Source organism: Cucumis melo, chromosome 3, assembly GCF_025177605.1.
Source record: "Cucumis melo cultivar AY chromosome 3, USDA_Cmelo_AY_1.0, whole genome shotgun sequence".
NCBI classification, from domain to species: domain Eukaryota; kingdom Viridiplantae; phylum Streptophyta; class Magnoliopsida; order Cucurbitales; family Cucurbitaceae; genus Cucumis; species Cucumis melo.
Window position 1 is genome coordinate 14,478,448 of NC_066859.1, and position 19,464 is coordinate 14,497,911.

Below are 19,464 nucleotides of genomic sequence, written 5' to 3' on the forward strand. Positions count from 1 at the left end.
AAATATGATAAAAAAAACTCTTATTGCATACTTTTTTATGAAAGCGTCAAATCCGTCTTATTGCAAATAATTTATTGTATGTGTAATGTTATTAAATTAGTAAAGATAGTTGTCCAATTTGGAATTAATTTCTGAACATATTGTGAAAAATTTATTAAAATTCATTTTTTAGAAAGACAAACTAACTATTTCCTATTTGTAATTGGCGATAGCGATGTCCTCGTATTTTGAACATATATAATTACCTGTTATAACGATTGGGTGAAATTGTGACTATTTTCCTTAATTTTACATAAACATTATGAAGGAAAAATAGTTATCTACAATAGCAAAACCATAAACAGTCAACATCATACAGGAAAAAAAGTAAGCAAATAAGAAGCAACCCAGGTCGGTACAAACATAAACTATCTCGTGATGTCTCGTAGGAGGATTCTACAAAATCCCTCCCTCTCATCCTCAGGCATGAGTATGAAACCCTGAAGGTCGTCCATACGAGATAGAAGATGCCTTTGCAATAGCCCCCTATCCAAACTCGTTAGTTCTGGCATCTTACGCAATGTGCGGAAGAATTCCGTGCGCACATGGTTGTCATTGCCAAGGGCGCATGCATGCCACTCCGCAATCATCCTGAGTTGCTCGTTTGTTTGGTCAAGCGCCAGATGTATGTTTTCAACATCCACCTCTCGCTGACTTCCCCTCTTCCTCTTGGATCCACTTGATTCAATCCTACCCTCTGAAGCGCGAGAAGGTCATGATGCGCGTACATCGTTCTGTGACAGGTCAATCCCCTAGCTGTACACAGGCGGGAACTCCTCGTTTCCATCACCTATATCAAATCCGTCATACCCGCCAAGCTCGTTAGACCCCACGTCGACGAATGTCTCAGCGAACCAACCCGTCGCCCTATTGCGACCGAACACATATGTAAGTTCGTCGTAATACAGAAATGGTTTGTTCAGGTGTCCCTTCACTGCAGGATACGACTGCGGGGAAAAAAAGGATCACTTATGAGTATTGATAGAAAAATTGTTAAGAAAGTGTACATTGCGAACGTTGTGTGACATTTATATTATTTTCCTTACCCTAACCCAATTATCAAAAAATCATTTCTCTGCAATGATACATTTCTCTTCATCGTTCCACCCAAAGCCACTAGATGCTGGCCCCCGCATTTCAGTGATAGCCTGAAATGTCCGCTTCAGTGTCTTTATTCTACAGTCAATTACAGTCGTTGCGCAGACCTGACATCCAGGTAGTTTCTCCGCGATCATGTATACCAACTAGGCCAGGTAACCTGGCAGAAGCGTATCATTATCCGATTTCCATCACCCTATTGACACCAATTCCATTAAATACTCCATAAGAGTGCCCTCCTCCTCCTTCGTCCAGACATGTCTCGGGGCACGATTTGAGGTTGACATACTAAGAATGACAAATTACAAGAAATACATGGAGTACGTTAGTAATTTCACAATTTCACATTGAACAGTCACAAACAAAGGGCACAAGTACATTTCATATGCAACAATACATTTTACAGGTGATAGAAATTCGCATACAATCGATGACTTGTAATGTAAAATTGTCTTATCTACACATTACGCAACAGCCAATCAGTGAACATCGATTCAACTAGTTCGTCGCGCCACTACGACCACTCGTTTGTCGTCTCAATGTAGTGAATGTCTTCTGAAGCAGTAGTTGTCGTGTATGTGGAGTCCCCATCGTCCACGTCATCAACGTCGTCACAATATGTCATTTCTCTGTTGTTCAAATTGTGAAGCAACATGCTAGTATGGTGCGACACTGGACTTGCAATCGTACGACTTCCCACGAAGAATGGGCCCAACGACCCTTAAGAACACCGAAGGCGCGCTCAATGACATTCCTTGTCGAGGAGTGCTTCATGTTGAATTACTCCTTTGCATTTGTTGGCGCATTTCCAGCACCACGCCCCTCTTGCAAATGGTACCGCTGGCCTATGTACAGGATGAGAAACCCCTCCGTGTTTGGATAACCCCCATCGCATAGATAATAATATCTTGTTACTAAAACATTCGTTTAAGCGCTTTGAATAGGTAAGTAAAAAGCGGCGTTGTTTTATTATAAATAAGATATACCCTTTGGCACTTGTAGTCCATTTTCTCGTGAAAGGGCATCACATAGAATTTGCGAGTCTGCCGCGGATCTTTCCCAACCGGCGAGGACATAAACGAAATCCCCTTTCGTGTCGCACACGCCCAGTACGTTTGTGGCATTTTCCCCTTTACGCATTCTGAATGTAGGCATATCTGTTGCGTGGACGTTCAACTTTATGTACGTCCCCTCTAACGCGCCAACACAATTCTGCAGGTTGTAATAAACACGCCGATATAAGTGTCGTGTACATTAAGCTCAAATACATTAAACTTGTACCATGCCCACCTCAAAACACTTCCAACGTTGATCATTGTAGTTGTTTGTCACCGGAACAGATCTCTTTGTCAACTCCTTGTACAGTCGAACGAAAGCCAATGGTACAAGGTTAAAATGTCGCGATACTGTCTCATCGGACCGTACAAATTTCCTTTGAATGACGCAGTTCTTCACGTCATGGGCATGGATGTACAAGAACATTGCTACCATTTCCTCAACGTCGACAATCTCGGTGGACGAAAGACCAGATACAGTCTGAAGTAAATGACATAGAATTACGAATGTTTGCTTGACCATTTGCGTGCTTTGGCGACACACAAGATCTGACTCGTGTATCATGCAAAAGTACGCAAGCTGCCTTATTCTATGGCGTGTATCGGACGGTGTATGTGTGATACGCCTATTGTCATTCAAGTAAAGTTTCCTAAAAAATATGTACTAAGTGAATTAGTACAATATCTATATAAATTGTGAAAAATCCCTAATTAAAGCTTATACGCATTTACTAATACCCTAAACTTAGTAATTTGTTAAACCCCCCTATTTAATATGTGATACATGACATGTATGAAATGTTTCCATCTTATATACAAAATGTTGTAACTTTACTTAAAACTTACGTACAAAAAACAAATAACATATGTACAAATGTTTCAATCTTACTTCGTTTGTGTAACATAAAACAAATAACTTGTTTTGAACGTTATTTTAAAATATGTGTTGCATTCTAAAGGCCGTATGAAAATTGTAAGTACAACGTGTTATAGGTATTAGAAAAATCATATGTGAGAGAAGAACGTTATGATAAAAATATTATTTTCAAACTTTTTTTTTGGTATGTAAAAGAAGAACGTCTTTGGTTTGTAAGTAGTATGAGGGTAAGTTAATTGCTTTATTTGTGTTACTTAGAAGAATTATTAAAACATTGAAAACTTTTTTCATAAAAAAATTGTGAACTTATAACTATAGTATGTAAGTTAATTGCTTTATTTGTCTTACTTACAAGGATCATTAAAACTTTGAAAACTTTTTTCATAATAAAATTGTGAACTTATAAACATTTGTATGTTAATTTGTTAAGTTATTTGCTTTATTTCTCTTAGTTATAACCATTGATATGAAAATTTGTTCAAAGGGGGTTTGTTGGACGTGAAAGTTTAATTTAGACAGATATTGAAAACATACAATGGAAAGAAAAATAATATTATTGAATGTATATAAATGAAATGTCCATCAAAATAAATTATTACAAAACAAATAGTCTGTAAAAATACGTACATACATAATTTATAATGTAATGAAATGAAGAAATAGAACATGGAAGTTTAATGTACATATGCCTAAGCCATAATACCTCTTATAAGTGTAGGATAACCGGGGACGTTCTGAAAAAAAATGAACAAGTTAGTATACAAACATAGGCATACAAACCGTGAGAGAACAAGGCATACAAACATAGTGGACATACAAAAGAAGAAGAATATGAAGGAAAGTGTCATTTACCTACGAAAGAAGAAGAAGAATATGAAGGAAAGAGCCCAACAATGAGAAATGGAAGTGGTAAATCATAAGCAGAAAAGAAGGTTTATAGAGAGGATATGGGGATTAAATATGCAAATAAATGACCCAACCAAGAAAAGGCAGGGGAATCTCTGCAAAAGTAGGCTACAAGATAAGTCAAACTACAGTCAAAAGTAGATTTACCAAGCTATTCTGCAACCAAGTACACATGAAAAGATAAGACAAACTAAACCAACACAAACAAAACCTATCCAACAAGTAAACTAAAGTAGATATTGGAAGCTATTCTGCAGCCAAATAGACATGAAAAGATAAGACAAAGAATTAAAGGGACATCGTGTAGATAGAGATTAGGCTACACGAAATCCTCCCCAATCGGCGAAACGACATCGTGTAAACTACCAAAACTGCCCCGTCAACATGCGCATAATATATTTGGTAACGGGATTTGGTACACGATCGTTTAATTACTTGGTACACGATCGTTTAGATTTTTCTACCCGATCGTTTAGATTTGGCTACCCCAAATCTAAACCATATTTTTTTCAAAATTTGGTATACGATCGTTTAGATTTAGCTACACGATCGTTCACATTTGGCTACACAATCATTCACATTTGGTTACACGATCGTTTAGATTTGGGGTTCCAAATCTAAAATTTGTTTTTTCAAAATTTGGTACACGATCATTTAGATTTGGCTACACAATCGTTTAGATTTGGCTACACGATCGTTCACATTTGGCTACACGGTCATTTAGATTTGGGGTTCCAAATCTAAACAATTTTTTTTTTCAAAATTTGGCTAGAAGATTGCTTTGTTAGATTACAATATGATACGTGTTTTCTTAGATTACACATGTTTTGTTTATTCAATATATATCATTCAATCCCATTTTCCATTTATCTATTTAGAATTGGTTTTGTATCTATATTTCATTATATTCGTAGCCATTCTATATTGTTTTTTCTATATATGACAAACTTTTTAACTTTTTAATACGATGCCAAATCGTAACTATAATCAATCTATATATTTTTTTATTGGTTTGAACTTTTCATAATATTTATAGAGTGTGTGACAAGTACTAAATTGAGGCGTAGATTTTCTATTTTGTAAACCACACGTTCTTTCTCTGTTAAAAAAAAAATCATTCCTTGTACTGTCATGTATGCGTTTTCTTTGCTCAACTTTTGGCATCAAATTTAGTATCTGCTTGTGGGCTTGGAAGAAAGTTGTATAATGGTAAACCTACAAACCTTACAAATATGAATAAAAGAGAGGAGAAAAAGAAAGGATATAATCAAGCCTACCACCTACGGACGACTCAAGAATAAATACCTCGAATGAGTTATTATCTAACTCGACTAAATACGAATCTACCAATAAGCAGAACCCTTCTTATGCAGTGGTGCATGTGAAGCATTAATACATGGTCAATGCTAGAGGGAAATAAAAGCTCCTTTGGATAAGTATATGTGGGAGAAACAAAGTGTAACGACCCAACTTTCCGGACTAAGCTGAGGTCACTACAAACTACTAAGACACGATAGTAAAACACACAAACTCATAAAAGACCTATTACGATTCATTAAAAACATTCAGAATATGACAAAAACAGTTTTGGGTCTGATTTTAGATCACTTTCTCAAAAGTTCCAAAATATGGTTCACAAAGTCATCAAAATAAAATGGTAAAACCGATGTTCTAACCATGACTCCATCTGGCAAATGAAAAATAAAAAGTAATAAAATACATCGATGGAAGCATAAAGAAAACCAGACGCCTCCATATGGCCTTCACGTATCCTTCTTGCCCCTTGCCGGTCTGCCCCTCGCCATACCCTTACCTGAAAAGTTAAGGAGAAAAAGGGTGAGTATAAAATATACCCAGTAAGGGACCCACTACTGGGCCCGATAGGGTAATAACAGTTAGCTTCCTATTAAGGGGTACCCTACATAAATAGTCTAGTGGTCCTGTAGAACGAACACATCAGTCTCGTGATCCCGAAGGATGCACATATCAGTCTAATGATCCCAAAGGATGCACACATCAATCTAGTGATCCCGAATGATGCACATATCAGTCTCGTGATCCCGAAGGATACACATATCAGTCGAGGAATCCCGAAGGACACCATGCCTGTAAGGTACACTACCCCATAGATAAAGCTAACCGTTACCCCACAGTCTATACTAAACCATCTACAACAGTCACATCACAATAACGTTCAAGTTAGCTGTTCAGTCATAAGCTTAGCCAGTCAGACAATTTACGTTTAAACAACTGTCTCCTTAGTTGCTATATGAATATCTAATTCACACATCATCGTGACATTTTTTGAAATCCAGTCAACTAGTCAAATCATCACTTTGTAAATTCACCTGACGGTTCTTCACCTCAGATCAAACCCTAGCACATCTACAGGTAATCTAGGTTATGTGTAACGTCCATATTATGCATAACAATCGTATTCAGTCTACAGCACAGTTCAACGGCGTATACTCAATGTACACAAGAGGTTTCCAAACTCTTAGTCCCTCCACGACATAACTCCATAACCATTGTCCCGACAACAGACTTCCACTTTACATAACATTAAGATTTCATAGTCCATCGACATACTATTCCAGTTCACAACATAGCCCACCAACATAACTACAATACAAAGAACATCTTGGCATCGGTGTCTATCCGTAGAAACAGCTCATTAACGTATATAAGCACATAGGATACAACTAATGATCACATTACCTTTAATCAGTCAACAGCATATAAGTGATATGTACTAGTCAAACATGCGTCAATCAATTCAATATAGTTACTATCGTATAATTCCCATGTGGGTTACTACGTTTCCAGTCTCGATCCGAGGTCCAGTAGTAAGAAATCCCTTACCTGAAGTGTAGCTAAATTCTTTTTCAAGTCCGCGTCCAAACGAATCCACCTAAACACAAACATATGGGTTTAACAATGACATCACCAAAATCTACAATACAAAATGTTCCAAAGCAATAGCTACCGACTTACCCAAGTAGAGGAGAGGTGAGGGTAGCTAATCATCACTTGCTCAATAAGCCTCTCATTTCAGGGATAAGATCGAGTGGATAGCTAGGGGGCATAGGGTGCAAGACGGAATTCACTCCTACCCACTTCTGGGATAGTAGATAGGTTGTTCCCTTAAGGACTGAATCCAAGTCTTGAATAAGGGGCCTCACCTTCTCATTGGCCCCAGAAGGATTCAGGTTTATTGGTTGGACCTTAAACCAATTGTTCAATAGTGGATTAGTGGGTCTTAAAGAGAAGATGTAATCTCGGGGGTAAACAGTATTTTGACCCAACCAAGATTACGAACAACTTGTTGAGGATCAACTTACTTGTCATGGTTGTATCAGGTGGACAAAAATATATCTATAGTGAGAGGAGTGCAACTAAGAGTCTTTAGTGGAATGACTCTTTAGTTAACGAATGTTGATTAAGCTTGGTCTAAATGAGTTTAGCCAGTTAATCTCGAATCGTTGGAGCCCATGATCTATAGGTCCATTAGGCTCCCCTACTAGCTCATATGAATTCAACTAAGAACAATATGTTGGAATAATTCAAATTGTTCGAATTAGGTAAGGAGAAAGAAACCGACCAGTGTATATGATATAAGTCGGTAAATATAAACTTTAAGATTTATGTTTAAATATGATTTAAATAATGAATATGGATCCATATTTAGAAGTTTGGATAGTTTTTAAACGGTCAAAGCTGTAAAAGTGAACATGTTGACTTTTCACTTTGAAAAACAAAACTTTGACCGGATATTATATTCAAATATAATTTGAATTTTAGAAAAATGAATGCGGATTCATACTCGGGAGGTTGAAATTAGTTAAGACGGATAAAATAGCAAAAAGTCAAAACGTTGACTTTTGACTAAGAAAAGTCAAAGTTTGACTTTGACTTAATTGGTCAAATGACCAAACTACCCTTTGACTAATATACTTATTAACTAAATGTTAGTGGGAAATGTGGCAGCTTATAATATATTTAGAAGCCACTAATTCCATTAATAGTTAATGGATTAATTAGGTGTTGAGATTTCATGAAATAAATTGCATGCATTTTGCATGTAATTTTTCTATTTATAAACTTCCATTAGAATGTGAAGATGATAATTCTGATGAAAAATCACTAAACGATACACCTACCTCCATACATCTCTCTAAAGGTTTCCTTCACAAAAACGAGTCCCACAACTCGGTTCTTAGTCCTGGGATTAGTAGGTCAACATAGTGGTTGTCCTTTGCTCGTGATCTTCGAGTAGAGAAGAAGTTTTTGGAACAAAGTAGAAGTTAAGAACTACAAAGGTAAGATCATCGTTTACCTTCTATATTTTTCGTTTAGGTCTGTCGTTTAATTACAGCATGTTAATTTATAAATCACTTAGATGCATATAGAGTAAAGCATGATCATTGTCTTCCACTGCATGTTTCTCTTATGTTTTTTTCCTTCACTTTACTTATAAGGTTCATCGTATTTAGTCGAACTTGACTCCATTACCTAGCCAGCGTATATCGACAATTGCTCAATAGAGTAAGTAGCAAGGACAAAGTAAACACGCACCATCCAAACTCCATTCTAGTTATTGACCTCCATCATTTGTGTCTCGAAAGGAGAACTAGTGTGGTATCTTGATGCTGAGAGGTTGTCCACATTAAAAGGGAGACAATTTGACTCTTATAAATAAAGAAACCTTGACAGCTATCGCCTAATCTATCTTTATCATTTGATTCTAAAAGGAAAACAAGTATGGCGTTTAAGTACCAAGAGGTTGCTCGCCTTAATTAGAAAATGGTTAAATGATGTCTATTGCATCAAGGATCGCCACGTTACTAAATCACCTACAACAAGAAGACCTTCCTTCACATTTATTTCACTTGCAGTTAGTTCACTCCATGTCACCTTCTACAAAATATCTAGTGTAAATAGTAGATTTCATTTACTCATACTTTATATTGTATTGATATTTATACCACCCAGAAAGAATTAAACATTATAACTAGGTTTGATAAAAATTTCCTGTGTTCGACCCTAGCTTGCCTAGGAAACCTATCGCTTCACTTACACTTGGGCACGAGATAGGAAAATATGTACTCAATGCATATTTAGTGGTTACATGTGGAAAGAATGTGCACCTTTTGTTGCATGCACCTCGCCTAGAGACACAGAGAGCAATTGCATGTGATGATCATGTCTTATTGCATAGCGTAGTTGCAAACATAAAACCTCAAGGACCCATTAACGAATTTATTATTAAGAGGATGAGAGGTGTGTAAACGATCGTGTACCCCAACGTGTGCAATACTAAAATGAAAAACTCATGGAAAACCCTTTAAATTTTATTCAAGCATGTATCATGATCAAAACGATCATAGATCATTCGTTTAGACCATAGTACACGATCGTTTAGAAGAAGATTGCAAGTGCGTGTCGATTAGGGTATTTTTAGTAATTTACATTGTATGCCTGTAGGCTTTCTCCGTTTCTAAAATTGTTCTATATGGTATACATATTTTACCACTTTGTTTTATTTTTCAAAAACCCCTAAGGTTATTGAAAAAAGAATGGGAAAATGATTGTATTGAAATTGTTTATTTGTCTTTAAGTAAATGAAGGAGATGACAATAGTTTAACCACGTACGGTTGCTGCCATTTTTTTAAAAATTAATTTACAAAACCATTTCCATTAATTTCTTTTAAGCAACACTATTGTAGTAAAAAACTCATGAAAGAATAATAAAACAATTTGTTAAAATTGAAACTATCGTAAAAAAATAGAGTAAAATTGTCGTGGACGAAAGTCGTGTACCTGGTACACGACTTCTTTTAATCTAGTTTTAGCCTATGTGGCTAAAGTTTACTTACATTTTATGACTGAAATCATCTACTAGGTATACGATTTCATTATTTTGTTTCATTTTCTTAATTATTGTATTAAAACAATTGATGTTCTTTTCTTATTTGAGGTGTATTAATGGCATGCTTAATTTTTTTCTGTTCAACATTTGCATTTAATTATTAGGAAATGCAGAGAGTTTTTTATAGAATTTAAATTATGCTATCTTATTCTGCTTAAAATGAGATCGTTCTGGTATTTTACACGTTTTTATCCCATGATTTTGTAGGTTTCAAGCTTAATTCATGTCATTATCGACTTGAGACTAAACGAGCTTTGTTGAAGGTTTAGAGCATAAATGAGGTAAAGAAATTGATGTTGAGCATTGAAGTCTCAACGCAATGGCATTGAAGGTGTCGACGGTGAAGAAAGAAGGAAAAGAAAAAGATGACGGCGGAGGGTTGGAGACGTGCGCGAACGGAAGGAAAAAGAAAAGGAAAAACGGCGGCGCGTCGGACAAGAAGAGAATGAATAAGAAGAAGGCCGACGGGGAAAGGAAGAAGGAGGACTGGGGGGGGGCGCGCGCGCGTGTCTAGGGTTTAAAAATATAAAAAAAAATTATATATATATATATATATATTAAATAATAATAATAATAATTATAATAAAATATTAATATTAAATAATTATAATAATATTAAATAATAATATTAATACTAATACTAAATAATAATAAGAGTATTAACATGAAATTATAGTGATAATAATACCTAATAATGATAATATAATTAATATTATATTATTATTTTATCATTTTACAAAATCTTAAATTTCCGAAAAATTCACATAAAATGCTAAAATTTTACCTCGAAATTCGGGGCGTTACAAATAAATTTCATCTTGATTAATCATTGTCAACTACATAATTCATAACGTATTCAAGTACAACTTTTATAATTATTCGATTAAAGATAACGTTTAATTGCATCATAATAGATAAATTCTTATGTTTGACACTATGATAATCTCAGGCCTAAGGATCAAAACAATCGATTATTTGAGATCTTTTATGACACGTGTCCATGTAATAATATAAAAAGAGGTCAATTCAATTTTTATTCTCTAGTAGGAAAATATGATTATAATTTGTCTCTACATATATAAGCATCCTATGATTATCATGTATAACTCATACTAATCTTAATTTATTATTGTTCCCACAATAATAATCGATTAGGGACATTTAGCATATAATAATGTAAGAACCGTAGTTAGGACTCTAAGTTTAGACTCCTAGTTAAGACAAGTAGTTTAGACTCGTACTTAAGGCAAGAAGTAAAATTTAACTAAGTGTCCTAAAATAATCATTTTTGGTGGTCTACGCAAGAAGAGGTTGGTTACTCGACGAGAAAGGTTATGTGATAAGACTTTTGAAAGGTTAGGCCATTACAGTTCGTCGTGAAATGGAACTTGGCGAGAAGAAACAAGGAAACTTCTTAGAAATTTCCTAAATTTACTTAATTGGCCACATGTAAGGTCTAAGTTAAGCATGATTAAGTTAAATTTTAAGATTACACGTGTACCATCAAGAAGCAGGAGGTGAGGACTTATCAAGAGCTTAAGAGTCACTAAGCTTGTTTTAAGGATTAGTATAAATAAGGGTCTTCAGCCAAATTATCAGTCATGATTATTCTGAGAACTTAAAGAGAAAAGTTTAAGTGTTGAAATGTTGCCAAAGTGTCTACATGAGAAGAAGAAGAAAAAGAGAAGCCTTCGAAATTTAAGTAGCTAAGTAGTGTGAGTATTTCCTTTAAAGCATTTGAATGATTTTAAGCTTTCTTATAAATTCTTTGATGGTTTTAAATTATGATTTCAATTCAAAATTTTCTAAAGAGATTATATAAAAAGTTTATACATTCCAAAGTAATTAGTTTTATGTTTTTCAAAGCATGAGTTGTTATGAAATGGTTTTCAAACCATTGGTTACTTCCTATCAATGAGCTAACTTTTATTTGCACATAAAGAGTAAAGGCCACCATGAGGTGTACGGGGCTATATGGTGAATTGAGGTGGGACAATGTATAGAAGATGTGCATTGCGTCTCAGCCTGAGCAAAAGGACGAATATGTATAATCTTGGATGATGTTATAGTAGTCTAAATACAAAGTTACATGACCTAGCGTAGAGAATGATTTGGGATCCTTGGCGAACAGATTGTTGATAATTAATCACTACTACAGAAAATGGATTACTTGACATTAATATAGTGTCAAGTAACCTTTACTTGACGTTTTTAAAAGCTCAAGTAATCAACTGTCAAGTATAGTCAGATTACTTGCCACTAAAAAATCATTAAGTATACCTTTACTTGACATTCAAAACACGTCAAGTATTTCTTTACTTGACACTAATAAAATGTCCAGTATACGTTTACTTGACACTAATAAAATGTCGAGTATACGTTTACTTGACACTGTATTTACATCAAGTAATCTACCGTCAAGATCACATACTTGACACTATTTACACATCAAGTAAAATTGTATAGTTGACACTAAAAAACCATCAAGTAAAATATTATATTTGATTCAAGTAAGATCGTATACTTGACACTATTTACACGTCAAGTAAAATTTTATAGTTGACACTAAAAAACCATCATGTATTTAACGTTATGTATATTGTTTATTAATATATTAAATATACAAATTTTCTATTTTCTATTTCCTACATTAGGTACATTCCTTTCCAACCAGTAGTTAGACAACAAAAAAATGACATAAACCAATAAACCAACAATAATTTCATTCTTCTCAGTAATATCATCAACAATTACAGAATTTCAATCCAAATTAAACCAACTAAAATTTCCTACATGTGGCCTATTCCAAAATCAAGAATAATAATAGCTATCCTTATATAACCAAAAACATGTGTTGTATACCGAAACTAAAGTTTATCCCTTGCATCTATTGACTCATATATATAAGTATAATGGCTATGAACAAAATATTTACACAAAAAGGGTTATGGGCATTCTCATATGTTAGCCATTTACAAAATTAAGATCATATATAGGTATCTATCATATGTACTGAGCTAAAAATTCAACCCACTCCACTCGTATTTCATCCAATTCAAGCTGTGAGTATGAGTTTCTTGTATCAATCTGTAGAACATAAAACGTCGAGTAGACATTTTGTTAAAAAAATAAGTCACATATTATACTATTTATAACGTATTCAAAAGAAACCGATTTTCTTTCTTAGTAAGTGTATAACAAGCAGGGGGAATGAAATTTTTTTTTTATCCCCATTAATAGAAGTAAGCTTAAGTCGAATCTTCAAATCAGCTAAATCACGTCAAGCATTTAAAACGTTCTTAGTTTTTTCTGGAATATCAAGAAGTGTACCTAAAATATTCATGCAAACGTTTTTCTCAATATGCATCACATCTAAACAATATTTAACATGAAAATGCTTCCAATAGGGGAGCTCAAAAAAAGTAGACCTCCTATTACAACAACTTTTGGTGCTTCCTTTAGAGTGTTTTATTTTCTTGTTTATTTTTTCTCTTTGAAAGGCAAGATCTTTAGTTTTTTCAATACAACCTCCCCAGACAAAGGTTCGAGAATACTTCCAAGTTCTCGCTGACCATTAAACGATTTCTTTTGGCGACGAAAAGGATGATTATGTGGTAGAAATTTTTGATGCCCAAGGTATGCTATTTTTTTCCATATTTCAATCGTATTGAAGATGTGTGATCTCTACAAATTGGACATGCCTTATACCCTTTCACATTACATCCACTAAGATTTCTATATGCCAGAAATGAAGGGATGAAAACCCTTTCTACAGTGGAAGAATTAATAAAGACCATAACTCAATTTAATTGGAACAAAAAAAAATACTAATACATTGGCAAATTAAATTACAAAATTCTATGGCTAAGCATGCTTTCAAGAAAAATAACCCCTAGTGTGCATCACTTATTACACTTTCTGAATCAATGAGCAACACAATGGACCCTCTCAAGAAGGTAAGAAAGTAGCCATTATTTATGAAAGGAAATATCATAAGAAAAGAAGGTAGGTAAGTAGCCATTATTTATGAAAGGAAATATCATAAGTAAAAAACAAAAGGCCAAAAAAGGAATGAATTATGGTAATTATTTGTTCCAATCCGGGAGGGGGTGTACAAAAAATAATTACATACTTCTTTTAAATTCTACATTTAAAAGGGGCATGAACTCATCCAAGCCAAGAAGAAGAAAAACCAGAGAAGAACAATCCCAAACTCCCCATCTATACCTATATAGATATTGAGAAAATTTTTAACATGAAGCGAGGAATTGGCAACAATAGTTATGCCAACAATTCTCATCATCAGGACCGCTTTCTAATTTGTTGTCCTTTTTTTCTCTTTTTCTTTTCTGTTCATACTATCTCCCTTCTATTTTGTTTCCTAATGACTAAACCACATGAATGTAACAGAGGAAAGCTTCAGATATGGTAAAGCACATAACAATGAAAAGCTATAGAGAAAGTTTACCTTTCAATCGGTGCTCCAATGAGCTTCAAAATAGAACTTTATAATATTAAGTGACAAAAATAAATAAAACATTTCAGTCAAACATCACATTCAAATGTAGATAAGTAACATCTCTACCATAGAAGCCAAACAAATAGTAAATTATCCAAGACCTAAGTCAAGATATTAGGTATTTCATACAAAAACTAAACCAGTCCATCGATGTAACAAACTCGAAGTTCATGGGGTGAAGAGACTTACCAGCGAAATGTGGCGGTGATTGGCATTTTTAGATCTGTGTGGCGGCGGGTTGGCGTGTGCAGTGGCAGCGTACAACAATGTGACGGCGGTTGGCGTGTGCGGCCGGAGTACAGCAAGTGCGGGTAATTTCTCCACAGTTTTGTAGTAGTGTATTTTTATACTTTTAATTTTTAAATTTTTAAATTTTTTATTTTTTATATTTAACATTTCCAAAACATTTTTAAATAAAAATGTAAACAATACTTGATGTTTTTTTCACGTCAAGTAAATATTACCTATACTTGACGTGACCACAACGTCAAGTAAACTCTGCACTATACTTGACGTTAATAAACCGTCAAGTACAATCTCTACTATACTTGACGCGAAATAAAACGTCAAGTAAAACTAACGTAAAATAATTCGACATTTTTATTTTTCTTCACACTATATTTGACACGGATACAACATCAAATAAACTCTCTTTTATACTTGATGTGGAAAAATCTCAAGTAAAAGCTAACGTAAAATAGTTCAAAACTCATTTTTTTTAGACTATACTTGACGTTTTTCTTTAAAATAGTCAATACTTGACGTTTTTTTTACTAAAAACGTCAAGTATATAAAAGTAGCTAATGTCAAGTAAAGTAGATTTTGTAGTAGTGAATATGTGTTTATACAAGATGTTGTGTTTATGAGAATTGATTATGCGAGATGATTTGTTACTATGAAAAGATATGTTTATGCTTAAAATGTGTTTGATATGTTATTATGGAAAAGTTCTTTACGTTGAATGTTTTATGAAAGGACATTTGCAAAGGTATTACAAAAAAGATTTTTTTAAAACCTCAATGCACTACTATAAAACTGTGGTTAGTTGACGCTTTTTAACTGTCAAGTATTGGTTTACTTAATGCTTTTCAATGTGTCAACTAATCCAGTGTCAAGAATAAGGAAGGTTTACTTGACAGTTTTTACGTGTCAAGTATAATTGTACTTGACATTGAAAAAGCGTCGAGTATATACTTATACTTGACAGTTTTTATGTGTCAACTAATCCAGTGTCAAGAATAAGGGGTTTATTTTTTACAGTTTCGAAGTGTCAAGTATAATTATACTTGACATTTAAAACACGTCAATTATGGAATTATACTTAACAATGTTTATGCGTCAAATAATTCTGTGTCAGAATAATGGGGTTTTATTTTTGACATGTTTTACACGTCAAGTGAAATTATACTTGACAGTTTATAGGTATCAAGTATATAAGGTTTGTTCAAATAAAAATTATATATTTTGAAATATCCATATATTTTATCATTCACCTGTTTTGAAGTCCAACAATATTAAAATACACATCAATTAAAAATTTGAAATCAATTCAAACTTTCCATCAAAGAAATTGCATAGATATATCAATAAACCAAATATATAAGTTGGTGATTACATAGTTAATTACAACATATATATATGTGTAGCCCAAACTTCTAACAATAGCCTAAACTTTCCATCAATGTGTCGAATATAAACAAAATATATCTGTAGCCTAAAGGTGTTGTTACCATATCAAAACTAGTTCACCTATATCCCACTATCAACAAAACTAGTTCATCTATATATTCAGTATCAACAAAATAACAATAAAACTAGTTCACATATATCCAGTATCAACAAAATTTGTCTATCTAACCCAAAAAGAACTTAGTTATGACCATTTCACATGTGGCCACTCAAAAAATCAGCAAGCTCCATTCGTACTTCGTCCAACTCGAGTTGACTATATGAGGTCTTAGTATCAATCTGATATAAAACCCAAAATATTGAAGTTAATACTTTGATTACTTGAATTTAATTTATAAAATAATTCAAACAATCATTTAAACACAACTTACCAAATCTGTGACTACTATGCTCCCATTGGTGATTATATCTCTCATGTATCCCATCACATAGTATCCACATTCAACTACTCCAACTTGCAAAGGACACTGTAAATACATAGTACCCAATATAATGCATATTGCCAAGAAACAACCACATAGTATTCATATTGCCAAGAAACAATTACATAGTATCCAAAATAGTGCATATTGTGAAGAAACAATCACATACTACCCAATATAATGCATATTTCCAAGAAACAACCATATAGTATTCATATTGCCAAGAAACATTCACATACTACCCAATATAATGCATATTGCCAAGAAATATGTGTACACTTACCTTCACTGTTTTTCATATTGGTTGTTTACGACTTGTTTGAATATTCTTCTGAGATTGGAAGATAGTAATAGCCCTAATACCAACAAACAACTAGACGTTATAATGAAGTGAACTTTAAGATGGAAAACATCATATATGAAGAAAGCTTACTTACGTGTCAGTGACATATCTAAATATCTACTATTGATGTTGTTCGAAGTAAGTCAAGATAATAGACTGTCTCATCATATGCGTTAATAGCTAGAAGTGCCTAAAGACCACTACATAGAAAGAATAAAGTAGATTGTTTTCGTATAATTTAATTTCATAACCCCCCGCCCCCCCCACCACCACCACAACCACAAGATAGTCTTCACATAATTCATTGATTAGTATAGTAATTACTTACCCTGGATTGAATGGAGCAAGAACGAGTTAGTTTGGTTTTGAAGCCATTAATTTACTGCAAAGATTGCGAGCTCTAACTTCTTGGGTGTTGTGTCCAACAGATATAAGGGATGGATCTTAGAAGAGGAAAAATTAATTGTTAGGGTTTAATTTGTTTACAAAATTGGGGGAAAAAGGTTGGGAAAGTAAAAATTAGAAGAGAAAAAATTTTAATTGAAAAAATTATATATTACTTGACAATTATTCAAAAGTCAAGTAATTAAAAATAATCTTGACAATTTTAACCTGTCAAGTATTTAAAAGAAAAAGACAAAAAATTTGGATTTTTTCAATACCTCTTATTCTTGACGCTCTTTTATGTTATTTTGATAATTTTTCTTAACTGTCAAGTATATCAATTGTAAAAGCGTCAAGTAAACAGAGTTTTGTAGTAGTGATGAGTCTTTTAGACTTATGTTTTAAAGTTTTACTTCCAGGTGATCAAGCGATAAGGGTAAGTAAGAAAGGGTGAAAGGCTTGCTACATGAGAAGAGTTGCTAGGCGTTTATATCTTAAGTTTAAGTACTAATTTCGTGACCTAAGTTAATAAAAGTATTTGTTTGCCTTATTCCTCTCGCTAACTTGTTTTATCGCCTAAATTATGACTATAGTTAAGAAAGGAAGGACTAGGCAATTAAGCAAAGCTTAAATACTTCAAGACTAGGTTTCTTTGGTGTCTAACTGAGTCAAGGATGCTCAAGTCATGTCGTGTCTCGCATACCAAGAAAAGACGTGTGTGGGGTGGGGTGTGACAAATAACATATTCTTGGATATTATTATACAATAACAAGTAATTCAATAATAATGGGAATAATAACTTTATTAAATAATTAAACAATTAACCAGTTATCCATAAAATTATCATAGAGCACAATAAAAAGCAGAACATTTGAACGGGTCGGAGGTTTTAAAGAAGAAAAGTTGGGCCATTGAATTTGCTTTGTAAAGTTAAAAAATAAAAAATAAAACTCAACCCTAATTCATAATTCCATCTCCATCTCTTTGTTTCTTTTTATTCCTTCATCCAACAGGTCCCACTATGTAACGCCCCAAAAATAAGGTAATTTTAATTTAAATTATCTTGGTGTAATATTAATTATGTTGGAATTATTAAGGTGTTAATTGGAGATAATTTGAGAATTGTTGTTTTGTGGAAATTTGGATTACTTAGATATTTATTAGAAGAATATTTAATTAATTTGAAGATTTTGGAATTTGATGTTATTAAAGATTTTTATTGGTTAATTGGTTTGGTGAGATTTAAAGATTTGGAGTAATTTTATTTATATATAACTAAATTTAAAGGAATGGTAAAATAATTATATTAAGGATAATATAATTATTAAGATTATTATATATTAATTTTGAGAAGAAGATTTGATTTGATAGAAATTAAAGGATGAGAGAGAATAAGATTGATTTTGTTTTTATAAAAAGAGGTAAAAAGGATAAGGAAAAGGAAAAGGAAAAGGAAAAGGAAACTTCACCAAACCGTAGCCGCTCAAAGATCTGTCGTTCGACTGCTGCTCCACCTCCATCCTGTTGGGGTTGATGCCCTAAATCTCGTGGTCTTGTAGTTTGTAATTGTATATATTATACAAACTTTTTATTTATCTAATAAAATAAAGAGTTTTACTTTATTTTACATTTAGATGCATTAACCTACAAAACCAATAAACTAACATCCAAGGTTATCTTCTGTAACCTAAACATGTATGTAGAGACATACCAGTGGATATTGTTTAAGTGATAACCTAAATGGTCTGTAGTAAATGGATAAGGTTGGATACATTATCCTGGTGACACTACGGATATAGTCTGCTTTGTAGTTGTTACTATTGTTCTAAAGTGCTACAAATGATTTGATCCTAATCATTCATGTCGAGACATTAGAGCGAGAGTATTCTATACAAGGAGTTTGTATAAGACTGGACCATGAAATGAATAGTCTCTCTTATTAACACTGTTACTAGTTGAGACTACATTTCACCAGGATGACCATAGGTGACTTGACCTGAATTCTGAGTGAGTTGTGAACGCCTGCTGTAACGCCCTAAAAATTATGATAATTTATTGAGCGTTATTTTGAATCCATTTAATGAGAATTATTTGATTTATGTGGGAATTGAAATTAATTAAATATTTGTTGGATGAATATTTAATTAATTAGAGGTTTTGGCACGTGGTGTTTGTTGAGTTTTCATTAAATGGTAGGTTAAG